We start from the raw sequence: 12493 nt of genomic DNA on the forward strand, positions 1-12493 counted from the left end.
CCCATCTTCTCGGCTATTCTGCCCAAAATAACCTCATTCGGAATTCTAGATCGTGCCTGCAAATTACATCAATCCTGGGTAGTTCTAGAGGTAACCTAATCTGCCACCAGAATTAAGTTTGGATCTTCCTCTAGCTCAGGGGAAGCTAGAAATTGCTGGTAAACCAACTCTAGGTTCCTTCCTTGGATAGCTGGTGAACGAGAAAATAGGCTAAGTGAATGAGCAGCTTCACCATTTTTGGTTTCCCCAGGGGGCACTTGGGGGCATTGTCTGCAGGTGGGGACCTAGCCCAGCTGCTCTATGACACGCCCTGGGCATCGGCAGACATCAGGAGACAACTTAGCAGGCCTGGGTCATTTTGTGACCTGCCCTGAGAGGTTCAGCTCTTTGGGGGGCAATCAAGAGACAGCCTGAAATCCATACGTGGATTTCCTTTGTGCAGGTGAAATGGATTTCAGCTTTGGCTGCTCCTGGGAGCCTGGCTTCCTCCTCCTGGCCATGGCCATCCTGGCCTTTGTCCTGTTCCTAACCAGGAAGGTCTTCAATGGCCAATGCTCTGCTGACCTGGAGCGCCTCCAACCTCGGAGGAGCAGCCAAGCCAGGTCCCGAAGGTGGTCTGGAGCCCAGCAGGTGGGTGGATCACTGGCTGGTGGGCTGGGGGCGGTGGTTCTCCCCAAGGATTCAACCAGGGCTGTCCACAGGGTGTGACAAAAGAAATCACGAGACATGGCTGCCATCTTTATACATTTGACCATGCCCTGTGGACACCCTAGAACAGTTGTTCTTGAACCGTTTGACCCCCTGATCCCTTCTCCCGGTCTTGAAGGATGTCATTGGCCCCACAAGAAACCTGTCAGCATCTGTGATTTTCCACAAGGGTCTCAGCAGCGGCAGTCCCAAACTGGACCTTCGACTCACAGACGAGCGATCCCAAATGGCTCCTCCCCCCCCACCCCAGGAATGCCCGATTCCCGCCGTGGGTAATGCCCCCCAGCTCTGCTCCGGGACGGGAGCGGAGGGCATCCAAGGGTTTGGGAGGTCCCTGCACAGGCCGTCTTGCTGAGCACAGAGGCCGATTGGGAGGTGCCTAAAGGGGTGGGGAGCAAAGACAAGCCGTCCTGTGCTCCGAGGGCCACCTTCCTGAAGAGCTCTCGGGGAGGAGGAGGCTGCAAAACTTCAGTCTCGTGGTCTCCCCATCAAAGGTCACTTTTGTTCCTAAGCAAAGTGCTAGGAATGTTTCAACTGCCTCCTGCTGGATTCTTTGCTTGAAACCAGGTTTGCGCAGGTCTTCTGAGCAAATGGCTACGCTTGGCCACCAGGGCCTGTGCTCCAAGCGGTTGACACGGAGAAGACAGAAAGGCAGGCAGGGTCAGGAGAAAAATATAACTGTGGTCAATCTGAATTCGGTGGCTACAGTCAGAGTCTTCTCTTTCAGCACATTCTAGCAACACCCTTAATGTAGCCACCGAATTAACCGGTTTTCTGCCTTGGCCCAATGCACTGAACCTTCAGGTCAATAAAGGGATTGGTTCTGCACAATAGGCTAAACCACAAAAGATCTAATCCAAAGTAACCCAAAGCGGGAAGGGGGAAATATCACTTTTAAAATAAAAATAAAACACTGACAGCTTTGAAGTGGGCTGGGCACGGCAGCATGGATGGCTTTTCCAGCCCTGGGGAGTAAAGGCAGGACCTACTTGAGAAAGCAGCAGAGTGATTAAAACTGAAAAAGAAAAGAAAAAGAAAAAACCCTCTAAATTATATCTATTTTGATCAATTTTATTGAAAAGATCATGTATGTGAAAGGGAGACTACAGAGGCACTTTTGATATACTGCTTTCAACTTCAACATTCTACTCCCATTTTTCAACAAGGGGTGAAAAAGTCAAATGGGGCAGATGCAGGGTCTCTCTGGAAGGCACATCTGCAGCCCGGAGGCCGAGGAGCCTCTGCCCGTCAAGTAACTCCCTCTGCCCTCTCTTCCCAGCAGGGTCCCCCCAACCTCCGAGACCAGGAAGAGGACATCATGGGAATCGTAGAAGGTAACGTGAAGGCACACCCCCCCCCCGTGCCCCCGTGGCCCCGCCAGCCACAGGAAGGGCTCTTCCTCTCCCCTTTTACTCCTTATCCCAGCTCCTGGGGGGTCCCACGGCTGGCTCCCTACAGCCCACCCGGGTGCCCAGACTAAATCCCTGAAGCGCAGAGTAACCAGCCAGGTTCATGCGCTTTATGCCCCAAAGATGTTCAGCAAGGTTAAGGGCGAGATCCTTTCCTGCAGTGGGCAAGTGTAGCCGTGGGAACACAGTCTAAGTAGGACAGGGCTGTGATGCAGGCTGAAGGCTGTCTTCGGACAACATGTATCGCTTGCTTGTGGATATACTCCATTTTCCAGCCCAGAATGGCTGAGGGCTGAGTTCCTTCAAAGTCTTCAACCACTAAGCAACCAAGCCAAGCTACCTCTGACCGTGCTTAGCACGTTCCACAATGCAGCCGCTGGGTCTTCACCTGACCTGCGGAGGCGTGTGGCAGGGACACGCCTGCTGTGGAGGAGGAATCGGTGAATCCTAATTCCTGGCAGGAGCCCAGTCCTCCCTTGACTCTCCTGCTTGATGCTTCTCCCCAAGGCCGCTTCCCCAGATTCCCAAAGACGCGACTTCCCCTCTCCAATGCTGGAAAATGCCCCTTTCTGGACTTGCAGAGCCGGAAGGGAACAGGCACGTGGTTTCTTCCTGCAGAAGGGAGCTCTCTGGCTTCTGGAAGGCCCAAAGGCTGCCTCCAGGGGATGGGGAGCTTGCTCATGTTGTCCTTCCTTACAGACCTCAGCACAGTCCTCTTCGATGATGCAGAAGAGGACCTTTTCCAGAGAGGTCAGCGTGACAGCACCGAACCACTGCTGTCCCCGGGACCGGTCTTTGCATGGATGGGACGCTCCAGGCTTTCGGACCCTCCTGAGCCCCCCCATCATGCCACAGTGCCACGGAGTGCCAGTGCTCCCAGCCCCACCATCAGCTATCTTCCGGTCACTCTGTCTAGGAAATGGAGCCCCTACATACAAAACCACCTCTACATGGTTCCCAAGAGGATGGAGACAGAGCAGACCAAGCAGAAGAAGACGTCCCACTTTTCCGGGCGGCAGAGGGCTGAGAAGGATGCCTGGCGTCCTCGCGGTTACGAGGAACGCATTTATTGCTCAGGATGCTGGAGTGTGCCAAGCGGAAGCTTCTGTTCCTCTAAGGCCAGCTCACATGACGTCAGCTCCCTCCGCACAGTGGACTACGTGCCAAGGCACCTCCGACCATCTGAGCAGGAACTCTGGGGATCCCATATGCTGAATAAGACTCTTCGGCGCCTGTGGGACGTGCCCATGCTGGTCCGGCAGTCCTTGCGGGGGTTCCATCCAGCTCCCCCACCACCCTCGGCCGTACATCTGCTCACAGCCCTCTACCTGGCAAGGATAAAGCTTCTGTTCCTCAACCAGTTGGTCCTCATCGTGCTAGAGACCCGAAGGCAGCTGGTGGTGCACGTCCGAATGATGGTCACGCAGGGCGGCGGGGTCGTCCCAGGCGGGCAGTGCAGCCGCTACGGGTGTTCGTGCCGGTCTCTCCCCCGCTTCTGAGACGGTCGACGGAGGAGTCCACGGCCATACCTCAGGCTGAGGAGGAAGCCCAGAATCAGAAGGCTTCCGCCAAAGAAATCCCCAACACCCCCAGAGGGACTTGCTCACTCTTTGCACACACAAGCTTTAGAAAGCCCCTGCGTTGTGATGGAAAAAAACCACAAAGCCATTTGGCAAAGGACGCTCTGCAGGACCGAGTTTCTGCTGTGGTTTGCTACTCCCAAGACGTCAGCCACCAACCAGGAAGAGTCACCCTTTCCAGTGCTCTCCCATCTGGGCTGAGAACAGGGTGGCTCCATTCCCAAGACCTTCCCTTTGCGGAGCAGGCCATTCTGGTTCCTCGAAGCCTCGAGGTGACACCCAGAATCCGTTGTGTGGGATTGCCCACAGCACTGGTCTTTGTGCTGCTTCTTCCAAGGAATGGCTCCACCAATTCCCGGTTCTACCACTTGCAGCACCCAAGCCACTGCGGTCCGCTTTGTCGCAAGATGCACCCTGTTCCTTTCAAAGGAGATCCAGGCGGAGTTGCAGCGGCACCTTAAAAGGAAGCAGTTGCAGCACAACTGGGGGCTGCCAGGCCTGGGGCAGCGTTCCCTTTCCTGCATTCTCATGAAGGTCCCCCGACTCAAACACCAAAGGCCGGGGGGGGGGGCACAGGAGTGTAAACATTCACCAGATTAAATTCTGCTTCTTTGGTCGAGAAACAAGGCAAAAGCTGGAGTTCAAGATGCAGAAAAGGGCCATCCCCCAGAGATGGGGGTAGAGAATGTGAAATGCCAGCTGGCTAAGAGATCTCTGGAGGTTCAGCTGGGAGCCACCCCACTGCTGGTCAGACGCTCGTGGAGCTTCACCTGTGGGAAAAGCCAGAAATCCCTTCATCGATGCAGCGGTTTCTCACCTTTGGCTTGCGCGGGAGATGTGAACCACCTCGAGCCGTCCATCGTTGGGCACCATTTGCCCTCTCTCTGGGGGTTGGGCATGCGCTACGGGTGCGTCTGTGGCGTGATGGCCCCCGAGTCCCCTCCTCAGCCTCTCAGGTCCCCAGGGCAGCCTCTGAACCCAAAGAGGCGAGTCCCCCTTTCCTTCTCCAGCGCGAGTGGCTCGAGGTGGAAGTTCGTATCTGAAAGAAGAGATGCAACATGGGGGGGAGGGGCTCCTGGCTCTCGTTGAAAAATCCCTAAAAGCCTTCCTGCCGCACCCCCATCCCCAGCTGCCTCCTAACCAAAAAGCTAAGATTTGGGTCAACAACTTGAAGGAGGACCTCTTCTTTTTGCCCAGGGACATCCAGAGTAAATTTGAGATCCACCCGCAGAAGGTGAAGCTATGTCAGCAGCGGGGTTTGCCAAAGGGGATCCCGGAGACGTCGAAGTTGGTGCGTCCGGGGTCCAGAAGTGACACCGCTGGGGGGAAAGTGCCAGAAGTGCCCCTCCCCTTGCGGGACAGCAGTCACGTCGTCCCCCCCGAGTCCTGGGCTACAGGGACCCGGAGGAGGGAGCCACGCATCAGGAGAGGAAAGGAACTCGGCCAGTGGCTCCGGTCCCACCGTCCGCCCCCATTCTGGTGGATGGTGGCCCGTCCTCTGTCTCCCGCCACTCCCGTCTGGGGGTGAGAGAATGGGGGACGCCTGAGGGGGGGCGAGAAATGACTGCCCTGGGGACCTGTCTCTGAGGGGGACACAACCGCTCCGGGAGACCAGGAGGGGCGAGCTCACCCCGGGAGCCTGTTGCCCTGGCACGAGCCAGACTCGCCAACCCCACAAGGGCCCGGATGAGACCGTTTCTGTCAGAGGCTCAATTCCAGGAAAGACACTCGGCATGAAGTCTGGGCTCCAGCTGTGGTCGCAGAGCCGGGAGCGGAAAGACAACCTGGGACGGCCCTGCAGAGGGGCCCAAGGGCCGCTGAGCCACACGCCCAGCCGAGAGTGGGCGTCCTGCAGAGACACCTGGAGCAGCCCAACTTCGGTCAGGAAGGAGGTGAAACTGAGCAGCCCAACATCGCACAGGCAAGAGCAGAAGTCGGGCAACCAAACACGGAACAGCCAAGAGCCGGAATCGGGCAGGAGGAAAGGGAAGTCAAAAATCCAAGAATGGCTTCTTGGCAGCACGGAAAAGTGTTTGGAAAGTAAGGCCCGACCTTCAAGTAGCAGGCAAGGGAGTCTGAAAAGCCACGTTTGGAAGAGCCAAGCCGAAGGAGATGAGCCCACCGTAAGGATCAAGGCTTGGCAACGTTGAAAGTCAGGACCCGGGAGAGAGAGAGATGTGGATGCCGCAAGGGCGGTAGATGGGAACCAGTTGCCGAGCGCCCAAATCGTAGTGACGTGAGTGTGGGGCTGCTGCGGCAGCCGTAAGTGTGAGGACCAGCCACAAGTCTTTTTCTCCAGCACCGTCTTAAGTCCAATCTGTCACTAAACGAATGACCATTAAGCGAGGAGTGCCTTTAAATGCGAAATTGTGTCGGATGTCCCGTCTGTGTCTATACAGCAGCTGCCCTGCCAGTTTAGGTGGGAGGGTGGTTTCCTTCTTGGTGGCTCTTTTTTTCCCAAAGAACTTTATTATTTTCCAAAGTATTCTTCAAGGGCATCCACTCCTTCATCCAAAGCAGACAAGAAGCATAAAAATACAACCTTACATCAGGTAAACCCATCCAGTGATGAGGCCGCTACTGTATCCCCTCAGGACTTTTGTGTTCAGTCGTGTGGACTGCGTGTATGTAGTTGCCTTTCTCTTGTCATGTACTCATCTTCCGCTCTGTTTGTGTGTGTGTGTGACTTCCTCATTCTTTGGCATCTTGTAACAATTTATATTTAATTCTTGGTTTCTTGCCTTGCCAAATGAACTCAGAGACAGCCTGCCATTGTTTAAATGGTAAATCTGTTGACAAAATCGGTATAATCTGAAAAAGAGGCAACATCCTAGGCAAAACATTCATCTTAATCACAGAAATTCTCCCCGTAAGAGACTATTGTAGTTTTTCCCATCTTAACAAGTCTTCTTTCACATCATTCCGAATTGTAACGTCGTTATTCTGAAACGACATACTCTTCTCAGTTGATAAAATCACCCCCAAATATCGAACCTTTCTCTCAGTCTTAGACCAGTCTTACTCATCAGCAATTCTTGGTTGGACAAAGTCATATTTTGGGGCAGCATCTTTGTTTTTTGTTTCTTTACTTCCAGCCCTGCCAATGACACAAACTCTCTCGAATTCTTCATGAGATGTTCTACATTATCCAAAGGCTCTTGCAATATCAAAGCATGATGAATAAAGTCCTGTAGAATTTCCTTCATTCTTTCGGCCAATATTGAAGCAAATATTTTAGAGTTGTTATTCAACAGTGAAATGGGTCTATAATTCAGTTTCAGACGCCACTCTCCCCTTTCCTGCTGCCCCAACGCTTCAGACCATCCAGATGCCACAGAGAGTGGTTGGCAGGCAAGCTGACTGGAAGTTCTGGTTCTTTTGCAAGCTTGCTTTTGGGGCTCCAGGTCTAATGGGAGCGATTAAAAGAATGTGCATGGTATCAACGAGTGTTTCTCCACCTCAGCAACCTTAAGATGGGGGGACTTCAACTCCCAGCATTGCCCAGCCAGCATGGGGAACGGCTGGCTGGAGAATCCAGGGAGTTCAAGTCCCCCCATCTTATGGTTGCTGAGGTGGAGAAACACCGAGGTCAAAGACGAAGCGCATCCCGTCTTGTTTCTCGCGGTATCCATTCATCCAAATTGACCAGGAAGGCACAAGGAGACTTTAAGTGCCTTCCGAGGAACGCATTACAAACGCCCCCTGAAGGCAGTCCGTCTAAGGGAAGCTCTGCTTCGTAGCGGGCTAGCGCGTGCTCTCCCGTCTCCTCCACACTTGGAGCCAAAACAACGCTCGTGAAATACTTGCGCACGGCTTGGATCAGCCTTGTCCTAACCTGGCATTCCTCCCGATAGGCCAGAATTGCCACGCCCAAAACCGCCCGGTTCCAATGGGGACAGACGGATTAAGGAATGTTTGTGGAGAGGTGCCAATATTCGGTCAATTTTTGGGGAGCGGCGGGCGAAAACGGGCTGATTTCTCCAGGAGGGAGCTTTCTCAGACACAGCAGCTCGGAATAACTCTGAGGTTATTTGGGGTTTTACTATATGGGTCTGTTGAGGTTTTCCTACTAACGATTAAGACTGCTATTGTACCTAATCATTTTGGCCTGGGTGAAGAGGTTGTATTTGATTGACTCCTTCACGTGGTTCATGCAAATCGCCTGGGGGGAGGAGGACCTGCCCAGACTTCTCACTTCCTCTTTTTTTTCTCTGCCGGCAATGTAGCCAAGCAAGGCTTGCTCCAAAGGGGAGCTACGTCCTTTAAATATGTTTTGCTTTTGTTTTGCTTCCGGTAAATAAATTATTTTTATAGAAAAGCTTGGTGTGTGACTTTTTTGACCTCTCCTGGGCTAAAGGCTTTCCCAGCATCTGCCAACAGGGTCTGTTTCGAACACAGCTCGGAATACACGAGTTTAGCATAAAGAAGCACGAGATTGCAAGAGCGTTTATCCCTTGTGTTCAGCCCACAAAATGAGACGATAAAAGGAATCCCGCCCCATCAAGTCCCGCCTACGGCGCCCCAAAGCGGATGCGTTCAACGGCTCGGCCCCAACCACAAGGTGGTGACTGTGGCGGTCCAGCAGCTGCGTTGATATTGCCTGCCATTCCGGAGATAACTTCAAATGACCGAGACCACCCACCTTGGACAGCATTGGTCCAGGATTTATCCCGCCGCCTTCTACGTTACGAAGACTGCGATCAAAACTAAAGCTTACGTTTTACAGTTCTCGGAGCGCACAGCTTTTGCCTTTTGCCAATCTAGCAGAAGAGAGATCCTGGCGTTTCCCATAGCACCCGAACCGTTACCAATCTTGTTTCATACAGGAAAACTCACCGAGGGGTCGTCCCGAGCCGGGAATGAAAAGACCCAGGCAGTGGCTGGAACAGAGGTGGGTTTCTTTCCCAAGAGCAGGTACAGCGCATGCTGGTTGGAAGGCCACCCTGTGGATTTCCCCGCCAGCCAGTTATACGCTGGAGCTTGGCTGTTGCTGTGCTACGGTGTTCCCGCCTCCTCGGAACCTGAGCGAGGTGTAATTCCCCCGGGCTGCAGAGAGGAGGCGCTGTGTGCTCAGGCCCCCTGCTGTTTGCCTTTCCTGCTCCCATGGGCCGAGTTCCCTGCGGGGCTGTGGCTTTGGCCAGGGCCTGGACGGGCCACCTCGGGAGGACATTTTTCTCATCACAATCATGACAAGATTGGCTTAGACTGCCCCATGGGGCAGCCTTTAATCAATCAATCAATCAATCAATCAGTCAATCAATCAATCAATCAATCAATCGTGACTGGGCCAGTCACTCTCTCTCAGCCAAACTCACCCCCCAGGGTTGTGGTTGTGGGGAAAACAGGAGGAGGAAGGAGTATTAGGTACCTTTGCCACCTTGAGTTAGGTATAAAAATAATAACGGCAGAAGGGAAACTAACTAACTACACAAATGAAGGCTAAAATACAATAGAAACAGAATCCTGAAATATAAATATAACATCCAAGATGGGGATATTAAAATGTTCTTCGTTTAAATTCATGTAAGTCACAGAGGCCATGAACTATTATCATCATTATCATTTTATGGATTTATTTCTATTTCCAATTTTGTCACTGCCCATCTCACTCAAGGAGCAAATAAAACGAAGATAAACACAGGTTAAAATACAATAAAAACAGTATACTGAAATATAAAAATAAACCTACAATCCAAGAGGGAGATATTAAAAAGTTCTTAATTTAAGTTCATGTAAGTCACGGGAGCGAAGGAGAAGAAGAAGAAGTGGTGTAATAATAGCTGTTATTATTCTTATTCTGATTCGGTTTTTCTCGCACTTTTCCTAGCCAGAAGTGCAACCACAAGATGGGCTAGAGCAGCCATATAAAGGGCCATCCTAAATTAATCCTTTTTCCTTGGGATCCCCGCTTTTCTGCAGCAGCTCAAGGCTCCCATCACAACAACCCAGCGAGGTGGGCTCAGAAAAAGACTCAGGGAGCTACAACTCCCTGTTAACTCCACAGGCCATCATCCGCAGCCGTGCCTCGCACGGCTGCCCTGAGGAGGGAGCGCCCGGGGCTCGATCGCGGTGCGCTTGCCTTCGTCCTGCGCCACCGCGCAGAACGAGCCCGGACCCGCTACGCTACACCGACCCCTCCGCTGACAGCCGGCCGCCGGGAAGCCTTAAGAAGGCGACGACGCAAGACCTGCATCCGGGACCCCGCCGCGGGCTGCCATGGCAACGCGCCAGCCCCTCCCTGGCATCCCCGCGCGCGCCTCTCTCCCTCCCGCTCTCCCGCTCAGAACCTGCGGAGGGAGGGAGGGGGGAGGAGCGGAATCACGAAGCGCGCTGGAGGAGTTTTGGCCCTCGCCGCCGCCGCAGGGCAAGCGCGCTTTTTCCTCCTGAGCGGGGGAAGCCGGCCCGCCCGCCCGCCCGCCCGCCCTTCTTCCGGCACCGACCTCCGAAACACGGCTCCCCGGGGCCTCTTCTCCGCTCTTCGGGAGTCCCCCTCTTCTTGTTTTCATCTTTGGGGCGGGACTCCCGTACGCTGCAATGCGTGCCACGCCCCCTTTGGGGGGATCGTAGCGCTGTCTGCCGCTGCTGTTTTAGCCGCGGCAGGCAGCAAATGATTGCCCTGCCTCTTCATAAAAGCAAACCCAGCCATCGCTTCGCCTTTTCAGATCCTTCCCCTTGTCACCTCGGAAGGGAATGGCAGAGGCCCAAGGCAAGATTTAATCGGTAGGGAAACTGAAGGTCTTTTTCACCCAGAGAGGAAGGTGATCACCCAGTCAGACTCCCAAGACCTCAAGAAATCACTCTTTTTTGGTCAAGACCCTTCCCAAAGCCTGACACGACCTAGAATAGGATGTAGAATAAACATACTCCCCGTGTAGAAAGAAGAGGTCCAAACACAGGATTTACTGCAGGGTGATTTTACACCACGGTCGCCACGTGTTGGATCAAAGGCCGGGAAGCATAATTTCACCCCATCAGGATTCACCGTTCAGGAATGGCAGATCCATCTCCACTTGTACAAACTGGAGCACGACTGGCCCAGAGAGAAGGTGCTATGGAAGTCGCCTGTCACATCTTCCGCTCTCGTAGCGCTGCGAAGGGAAGACAAAGCTTCCACTCGCGTCTTACTCCTGCAGAGTAGAGCAACCCAATCAAGGTTAAACTACCCAGGTTAGCCTAGAGAATGCGTGCCAATGGTGGGTCTGTAACTTCCCTGGGACGTTTTTTTAAGACCTTGTGGTAAGAACTCGGCCCCTGTGAACCAGAGGCTTTTCTGTCCCTGGCATACCCCAGGTTTCAAATAGTTCTCCCCCTTGAATACCCCAGGTTTCAAATAGTCGTCCCCCTTCCTCCTTTCCTCACCCCCCCCCCCAATCTTTAAATCAAGATATATTGATCCCTTTTGGACATTTGGTTGATTTTCATGAACTGGGCCGGCTGGCTCTGAATGAAGTCCCACCCCCAGCCACCCCCCCACCCCCTGGCGGGACTAAATGTATTCATTTACAAGGTATTTTAAGATACTCAGTTGCTTCTCCTGAGACAGGCCAGCACTGGGGATTTCACTTGTTTCTTATTAGAATGACTTAGATATTGGAGTTCTGCTTTGTTTGTTTTAGGATTTGGGTGTAAGCATTTAGCATTTTTAATTAAGTTGAATCTGCTTTGGGAAGGGTTTTGTTCTGAAAAGCAGGATAAAAATGTTAAATCCTGATGAAAGGTTAGGACAGGGTTTGAGGGCATAATTGGCGACCCCTGAAATAGTGGGATCTTGGTGTTCCCAGCATTGCAAACTTGAGCTACCCATCTTCTCGGCTATTCTGCCCAAAATAACCTCATTCGGAATTCTAGATCGTGCCTGCAAATTACATCAATCCTGGGTAGTTCTAGAGGTAACCTAATCTGCCACCAGAATTAAGTTTGGATCTTCCTCTAGCTCAGGGGAAGCTAGAACTTGCTGGTAAACCAACTCTAGGTTCCTTCCTTGGATAGCTGGTGAACGAGAAAATAGGCTAAGTGAATGAGCAGCTTCACCATTTTTGGTTTCCCCAGGGGGCACTTGGGGGCATTGTCTGCAGGTGGGGACCTAGCCCAGCTGCTCTATGACACGCCCTGGGCATCGGCAGACATCAGGAGACAACTTAGCAGGCCTGGGTCATTTTGTGACCTGCCCTGAGAGGTTCAGCTCTTTGGGTGGCAATCAAGAGACAGCCTGAAATCCATACGTGGATTTCCTTTGTGCAGGTGAAATGGATTTCAGCTTTGGCTGCTCCTGGGAGCCTGGCTTCCTCCTCCTGGCCATGGCCATCCTGGCCTTTGTCCTGTTCCTAACCAGGAAGGTCTTCAATGGCCAATGCTCTGCTGACCTGGAGCGCCTCCAACCTCGGAGGAGCAGCCAAGCCAGGTCCCGAAGGTGGTCTGGAGCCCAGCAGGTGGGTGGATCACTGGCTGGTGGGCTGGGGGCGGTGGTTCTCCCCAAGGATTCAACCAGGGCTGTCCACAGGGTGTGACAAAAGAAATCACGAGACATGGCTGCCATCTTTATACATTTGACCATGCCCTGTGGACACCCTAGAACAGTTGTTCTTGAACCGTTTGACCCCCTGATCCCTTCTCCCGGTCTTGAAGGATGTCATTGGCCCCACAAGAAACCTGTCAGCATCTGTGATTTTCCACAAGGGTCTCAGCAGCGGCAGTCCCAAACTGGACCTTCGACTCACAGACGAGCGATCCCAAATGGCTCCTCCCCCCCCACCCCAGGAATGCCCGATTCCCGCCGTGGGTAATGCCCCCCAGCTC

The sequence above is a fragment of the Candoia aspera genome, chromosome 9, assembly GCF_035149785.1.
Source record: "Candoia aspera isolate rCanAsp1 chromosome 9, rCanAsp1.hap2, whole genome shotgun sequence".
Taxonomy (NCBI): domain Eukaryota; kingdom Metazoa; phylum Chordata; class Lepidosauria; order Squamata; family Boidae; genus Candoia; species Candoia aspera.